Source organism: Aegilops tauschii, chromosome 7 (genome assembly GCF_002575655.3).
Source record: "Aegilops tauschii subsp. strangulata cultivar AL8/78 chromosome 7, Aet v6.0, whole genome shotgun sequence".
NCBI classification, from domain to species: Eukaryota; Viridiplantae; Streptophyta; class Magnoliopsida; order Poales; family Poaceae; genus Aegilops; species Aegilops tauschii.
Window position 1 is genome coordinate 169562001 of NC_053041.3, and position 8225 is coordinate 169570225.

Genomic DNA, 8225 nt, shown 5'->3' on the forward strand with positions numbered 1-8225 from the left:
CGAAATCCTTCGGGACACCCGGCATGTCCTTTGGGGACCATGCAAAGATGTCTCGATTCTCACGGAGGAAGTCGGCGAGCTCGCCTTCCTATTTACTGTCCAAGTTCGCCCCAATCACGGCGAACCTCTCCGGGTGCTCCGGGTCTAGAAGTATCTTCTTCGTCTCTTTGGCAGGCTGGAAGGAGCCCTGCGCATCACAGTCCTTGGGGTTGGGGGACAAGGCCGGCTGCTTGCCGGCCATGGCCACAACCCGTTCTAACATCTTCTTCTCTTCTGCCACCACGAGGGACTCGGCCAGCCGGCTGCTGGCCATGGCACACTCGATGGACTTCTTGTAGTCGCCGGCTACCGTGATGATCCCCTTCGAGCTAGGCATCTTCATCTTCAGGTAGGCATAGTGGGGCACAGCCATGAACTTGGCCAAAGCAGGTCGGCCAAGTAGTGCATGATAGGGGCTCTCCAAATCCACCACCTCGAACCATATTGCTTCCTGGCGAAAGTGATCTTTGTCTCCGAAGAGAACATCCATTTTGATCTTGCCGATTGGAGAGCAAGATAGGCCGGGTACGATACCATGGAAGACGGTGCGGCTCGGCATGAGCTGCTTTGCTTTGATGTTCAGCTTGTCCATGGTGTCGCGGTACAGTATGTTGATACTGCTTCCGCCGTCTATCAGGACGCGGGAAAATCTGGCAGCTCGCCTCTCCGTCGCAAGGGTGACGTCCAAGACCATAGCATAGGAGCCAGGCGAAGGCATCACCTCTGGGTGGTCGGCCTGGCTCCAGCTGATGGGCTTTTCCGACCAGTGCATGAACTCGGCGGTGCTAGAGGCGACTGCGTTTACTTCTTGGTGCTGCCGGCGTCGGCTGCGCTTGTCGTCGACTTGACTTGTGAAGACGATGTAGGCATCGTGCGCTTCGGGGAACTCGTCTTGGATGGCGCCGACCGCCGACCGGGCCGCCGGCTGCTGGGGAGCTGGAGGCGGCGGGCCGGGAGGCGGAGGCGGCACCATCCCTTCGCCCTTGGTGATGCGGGTGAGCCAATGGCATTTCCGTGTCGTATGGTTGGACGGCTTTGCGCCGTTGTGGAACTTGCAGGGAGCATCGAGTGCTTGTTCGTAGGAGAAAGACGGCTGCCAAGGCGGCCGACCACCCTTCTTCTTGGGAGCGGGCCGCTCCTCGGGCTGCTCGTCTTCAATTGTGGCCACCTGCCGACTGGAGGAAGTCGGCATGGGGCCCTTGCGCTTGTGGTCGTTCTGGTAGGGGCGCTGGTTAGGGTCGCCAGCCGGCGTCTTGGGAGCCGGAGCAACTACTTTTCCCGAGGCGTCCACTCGGAGCTCGGTCTTCATGGAGGAGTCGGCAGTGGCATACTTGTCGGCGGTGATCAGCAACTCATCGAGGGTAGCCGGCTCATCGCAGAGGAGTCGGTGCTTGAGGAGGGTGCCCTCTCGGCACCCGGCGGTGAAATACTCGATGGCCTGGACCTCGTGCACTCCCTCGCAGGAGTTGCGGAGCTCGGCCCATCGCGTGAGGTAGTCGCGGGTCGACTCGTTGGGCCCTTGGACGCAGAGGGAGAGTTGGCGAGGCTTGGGAGGCCGCTTGTAGGTGCTGGTGAAGTTGCGGACGAAAACTTCGGTGAAGTCCAGCCAGCTGTTGATGCTGTAGGGCTTGAGGCTGTTGAGCCATGTGCGCGCCGTGCCTTGCAGCATCAAGGGGACATACTTCACGGCGACGCGCCGATTGCCGTTGGCGATGCTGACAGCTGTGGAGTAGTCGATGAGCCAATCTTCCGGCTTCACCGAGCCGTTGTACTTGGGTGTGTCTCTGGGGAGCGAGAACCCTTTGGGGAAGGGCTCGTCGCGGATGCGGGGGCCAAAGCATGGCGGGCCGACATCGTCTTCTTCTTCTAGCGCCAAGGATCGAGCAAGGCGGTCGATCCTGTGGCGGGCGTCGTTTTCGCCGACTCCTTCTCGGCGGTCGAGTCGGTCACCAAGAGTCGGATGGGTGACAGGCGGCGGAGTGAGGCGTCTTTCTCTTCGAGGCGGGGGAGGAGGCAGGTTTCCCTGGTGCTCTACAGCTCGAGGGCGGCCATCCGCGTCGCGCTCGATGGTAATGCGAGTCCGGCTGCGGCTGGCAGCCGGCTCCTTGTCTTTCTTCTGGCACGCACCGCTCGCAGTCGGCGAGCGGGACGTCGCAGCGTGCTCCCGGCGCGGGGGATGGCTATCAGGTCGGGCGCCGGCTTCGTGCCGTTCTGCAGCCGCGTCGATCAGCTGCTGGATCCATCTTGTCATGTAGGGGAGCTCATCGGCTCCCAGCCCATTGAGCTCCTCTGCAGCCGCCTGAGCGGCTCGCAGATTCTCGAGCGGGGTGGCGTAGACGGGGCGATCTGCGCCCAGCATGCTGGCGACGGCTGCGCCGCGCTTCTGGACGAAGCCGGCTCGGCTCGGGCCGCTAGGCGGCGGTGTGCCGAAGACAGCGCGGTCGACTTCGCGCTGGTGGGCCTCGATGAGGCGTCTCATCGAGGCTATCTTCTTGCCCTCCGCGATGAGGGCAAGGCGGCGTGCTTCCAGGGTCTCGGCGTCGGCGTCGGTCGGGATGGGGACGGAGAGGTCGTGCATCGCCGCTTGCTGAGCGTCGCGGGCGTTCTCGCCCGAGTTGGAGACGTGGCTGATGACCAGCACTTCGGTGACGGCGCTGCTGCCGCTATCAGCTCGAGGGAGGGGGTCGTCGAAGACCACCACGTCGGAGGGGTAGGCGTCGAGCGACGCGGTGTCGGAGTCGATGAGCATCGGGTCGGTGGAGCCGACCGACTCCATGTCCGCAGCAGGCTCGCTGGAGACGTGAAGTTGGTCGAGGAGGCTGACGAGGCGGCTCTCGGGGTAGTCGGTGCCTGTGTCGGACGCAGGCTCGTCGGAGATGCGAGTCTCGCCGAGCAGATCGGCGAGGCGGCTCGCTGCGCAGGCGTCGTCGACGCCTTGCAGCGCGTCGGGGCAAACGCCATCGGGCGCAGCAGGCTGGCTGCGCTCGCGGGGAAGGAAGAGGGTTCCCGTCCAGAACAGGTCTCCGGACGACGGTGCACCTGGCCCCACAGTGGGCGCCAAATGTCGGGTGGTTGGTCCGACATATGCCAAGGGATGGCTTATCATTGTGGGAGCCAATAAAACGTCGCCGGTGCCCGGAAACGGGATGAGGCGAAGACATGCACGCCGGCGAATCTTACCCAGGTTCGGGGCTCTCCGAGGAGATAACACCCCTAGTCCTGCTCTGCGGGGTCTCCGCATGATCACTAGATCGATAAGGGGAAGCTACAATCGCTCCTAGAGCTGTTGAGATCAAGGGAGAAGAAGAACAAGGCTAGCTCTTGCTTCTCTCTATCTATGGTGTGTGTGCTATGCGTGGGTGTTAACCTAGAAGCCAACTATGCTCAGTGGCCAACCCAGAAGCGAACCCTTTGCATGGGTGCTCCGGGGGGTTTATATAGGCCTACCCCCCGGGGTACAATGGTAATCCGACTGGGATCTGGTCCCAGCCGTCAGTGTCTACGCTCGCCGGCTTCTCCGCTGGCTGCTGGGTCCCGCCGGCTGGTGGGTCCCGCCGGCTGCCGGCTACTTGGTCGACAGGCCGGTCCCACCGCCTAGGGTTTTGTCGGCGGCTGCTTACTGTAGCCGCGCCTCTGATGATGAGGGCTTTGTCGAGGTGAGCGTGGCTACAGTGGGCCGCCTCGGGGGCTATCACTGTAGCCTCACCTCGTCTTGTCTCCTTAATGGGGCTCCTGCTTCGAGGAAGGGAGTAGCCGGCTTCTGGAGGCCGGTTATACTCTTGGCCGACTAGGAAAAGCCGGGCCGCCTTCGCACCTCTCTCTGGCTGAAGGGGCCCGCAGTCCTTGGGCCGTACAGGAGTGGGTCGTGGACGACGTCGAGGCTAGCGTGGCTACAGTGCCGAGCCGCACGGGAGACGTCCCTCCCGTACGGCCCCCTGTAGCCATGCCCGCCTCGGGCTTCGGGGGTCATGGGCCGCACTGTGGCCACACCCGGTCACGTCGCCGTTATGGAGGGGTGGTTGTGGTCTTGGCCGGCTTCTAGGAGTCGGCGTCCTTCTTGGCCGGCTTCTTGGAGTCGGCCACCCCCCAGTCGTCCTAGGGAGGAGTCGGTGAGGCTGGGTCGCCTTCTGGGAGTCGGCTTTAGTGGTAGCCGGCCGGGGAAGGCGACCCAAATGCTTGGAGTGCTTGAAGGCCCAAAGGCCTGATAATTTTTCTGAAGAGCCAGGGGTAGTCGGTTAGGCTACCCGTGGCCATTTACTCCGACACCTCGTTTTCAGTAAGATGGAACAAAGAGAGCAACTTATTGGAAGTAATACATTTTGATGTATGCAGTCCAATGAGTGCTGAGGCATGCAGTGGATATCGTTATGTTCTTACTTCACAGATGATTTGAGTAGATGCTGAGTGTATTTACTTGATAAAACACAAGTCCGAATTATTGAAAGGTTCAAGTAATTTCAGAGTGAAGTTGAAGATCGTCGTGACAAGAGGATAAAATGTCTGTGATATGATCATAGAGATGAGTATCTGAGTTACGAGTTTGGCACACAATTAAGACATTGTGGAAAGTGTTTCACAATTAATACCGCCTGGAACACCATAGTGTGATGGTGTGTCTGAACTTCATAACTGCACCCTATTGGATATGGTGCATACCATGATGTCTCTTATCGAATTACCACTATCGTTTATGGGCTAGGCATTAGAGACAACTGCATTCACTTTAAAAGGGGCACCACGCAATTCCGTTGAGACGACACCGTTTAGAGAAACCTAAGTTGTCGTTTCTTAAAAGTTTGGGGCTGCGATGCTTATGTGAAAAAGTTTCAAGCTGATAAGCTCGAACCCAAAGCGGATAAATACATCTTCATAGAAAACCCAAAACAGTTGGGTATACCTCCTATTTCAGATCTGGAAGCAAAAGTAATTGCTTCTAGAAACAGGTCCTTTCTCGAGGAAAAGTTTCTCTCGAAAGAATTGAGTGGGAGGATGGTGGAGACTTGATAAGGTTATTGAACCGTCACTTCAACTAGTGTGTAGCAGGGCACAGGAAGTTGTTCATGTGGCACCTACACCAATTGAAGTGGAAGCTTATGATGGTGATCATGAAACTTCGGATCAAGTCACTACCAAACCTCGTAGGACAACGAGGATGCGTAATACTTCAGAGTAGTACGTGATCCTGTCTTGGAAGTCATGTTGTTGGACAACGATGAACCTATGAGCTATGGAGAAGCGATGGTGGGCCCATATTCCGACAAATGGTTAGAAGCCATGAAATCCGAGATAAATGGAACTTTGAGAAGAAGACGGACGTGGACGGTAATGTTACCGTCTATGAAGCTCGACTTGTGGCAAAGAGTATTTCCACAAGTTCAAGGAGTTGACTACGATGAGATTTGCTCATCCGTAGCGATGCTTAGGTCCGTCGGAATCATGTTGGCATTAGCTGCATTTATGAAATCTGGCAGATGGATGTCAAAACAAGTTTCCTTACCAGTTTTCGTAAGGAAAGGTTGTATGTGATACAATCAGAAAGGTTTTGTCGATCCTAAGGATGCTAAAAGGTATGCTAGCTCCAGCGATCCTTCTAAGGACTGGAGTAAGCATCTCGGAGTTGGAATGTACGCTTTGATGAGATGATCAAAGATTTTGGATTTATACAAAGTTTATGAGAAACTTGTATTTCCAATAAAGTGAGTGGGAGCGCTACAACATTTCTGATAAGTATATGTGAATGACATATTGTTGATCCGAAATGATGTAAAATTTCTGGCAAGCATAAAGGGTTGTTTGAAAGGAGTTTTTCAAAGGAAGACCTGGATAAAAGCTGCTTACATATTGGGCATCAAGATCTATAGAGATAGATCAAGACGCCCGATGATACTTTCAAAGAACGCACACCTTGACATGATTTTGAAAGAGTTCAAAATGGATCAGCAAAGAAGGAGTTCTTGGCTGTGTTACAAGGTGTGAGTGTTGAGTAAGACTCAAGACCCGACCACAGCAGAAGAGAGAGAAAGGACGAAGGTCGTCCCCTATGCTTTAGACGTAGGCTCTACAGTATGCTATGCTGTGTACCGCACATGAAGTGTGCCTTGCCATGAGTTGGTCAAGGGGTACAATAGTGATCCGGGAATGGATCACATGACAGCGGTCGAACTTATCCTTAGTATCTAGTGGACTAAGGATTTTCTCGATTATGGAGGTGAAAAGGAGTTCGTCGTAAAGGGTTATGTCGATGCGAACTTTGACACTAATCCGGATGGCTCTGAGTAGTAAACCGGATTCGGATAGTAGAACAATTATTTGAAATGGCTCCAAATAGCGCGTGGTAGCATCCACAAGATGACATAGATATTCATAAAGCACACACAGATCTGAAAGGTTCAGACCCGTTGACTAATAACCTCTCTCACAAGCATAACATGATCAAACCAGAACTCATTGAGTGTTAATCACATAGTGATGTGAACTAGATTGTTGACTCTAGTAAACTCTTTGGATGTTGGTCACATGGTGATGTGACCTGTCAGTGTTAATCACATGGTGATGTGAACTAGATTATTGACTCTAGTGCAAGTGGGAGACTGTTGGAAATATGCCCTAGAGGCAATAATAAATAGGTTATTATTATATTTCCTTGTTCATGATAATCGTTTATTATCCATGCTAGAATTGTATTGATAGGAAACTCAGATACATGTGTGGATACATAGACAACACCATGTCCCTAGTAAGCCTCTAGTTGACTAGCTCGTTGATCAATAGATGGTTACGGTTTCCTGACCATGGACATTGGATGTCGTTGATAACGGGATCACATCATTAGGAGAATGATGTGATGGACGAGACCCAATCCTAAGCCTAGCACAAGATCGTGTAGTTCGTTTGCTCAGAGCTTTTCTAATGTCAAGTATCATTTCCTTAGACCATGAGATTGTGCAACTCCCGGATACCGTAGGAATGCTTTGGGTGTACCAAACGTCACAACGTAACTGGGTGGCTATAAAGGTGCACTACAGGTATCTCCGAAAGTGTCTGTTGGCTTGGCACGAATCGAGACTGGGATTTGTCACTCCGTGTAAACAGAGAGGTATCTCTGGGCCCACTCGGTAGGACATCATCATAATGTGCACAATGTGACCAAGGAGTTGATCACGGGATGATGTGAGTTACGGAACGAGTAAAGAGACTTGCCGGTAACGAGATTGAACAAGGTATAGGGATACCGACGATCGAATCTCGGGCAAGTAACATACCGATGGACAAAGGGAATTGTATACGGGATTGATTGAATCCCCGACATCGTGGTTCATCCGATGAGATCATCGTGGAACATGTGGGAGCCAACATGGGTATCCAGATCCCGCTGTTGGTTATTGACCGAAGAACGTCTCGGTCATGTCTGCATGGTTCCCGAACCCGTAGGGTCTACACGCTTAAGGTTCGATGACGCTAGGGTTATAGGGAAAGTATGTACGTGGTTACTGAATGTTGTTCGGAGTCCCGGATGAGATCCCGGACGTCACGAGGAGTTCCGGAATGGTCCGGAGGTAAAGATTTATATATGGGAAGTCCTGTTTTGGTCACCGGAAAAGTTTCGGGTGAAATCGGTAATGTACCGGGACCACCGGGAGGGTCCCGGGGGTCCACCAAGTGGGGCCACCAGCCCCAGAAGGCTGCGTGGGCCAAGTGTGGGAGGGGACCAGCCCCAGGTGGGCTGGTGCGCCCCCCCACCAAGTCCCAAGGCGCATGGGAGAGTGGGAGGGGACAAACCCTAGGTCCAGATGGGCCTTAGGGCCCATATAGTGGGGCGCCCCCCCCCCCCCTCTCCTCCCCTTGGCCGCCCCCCTTGATGGGATCTAGGGCTGGCCGCCTCCTCTTGGGGGTGGAAACCCTAAGGGGGGCGCAGCCCCCTTCCCCCCTATATATAGTTGAGGTTTGGGCTGCCCAAGACACACGAGAACGTCTCTCTTTCGGCGCAGCCCTTCCCTTCTCCCTCCTCCTCCTCTCCCGCGGTGCTTGGCGAAGCCCTGCGGGATTGCCACGCTCCTCCACCACCACCACGCCGTCGTGCTGCTGCTGGACGGAGTCTTCCCCAACCTCTCCCTCTCTCCTTGCTGGATCAAGGCGTGGGAGATGTCACCGGGCTGCACGTGTGTTGAACGCGGAGGCGCCGTGGT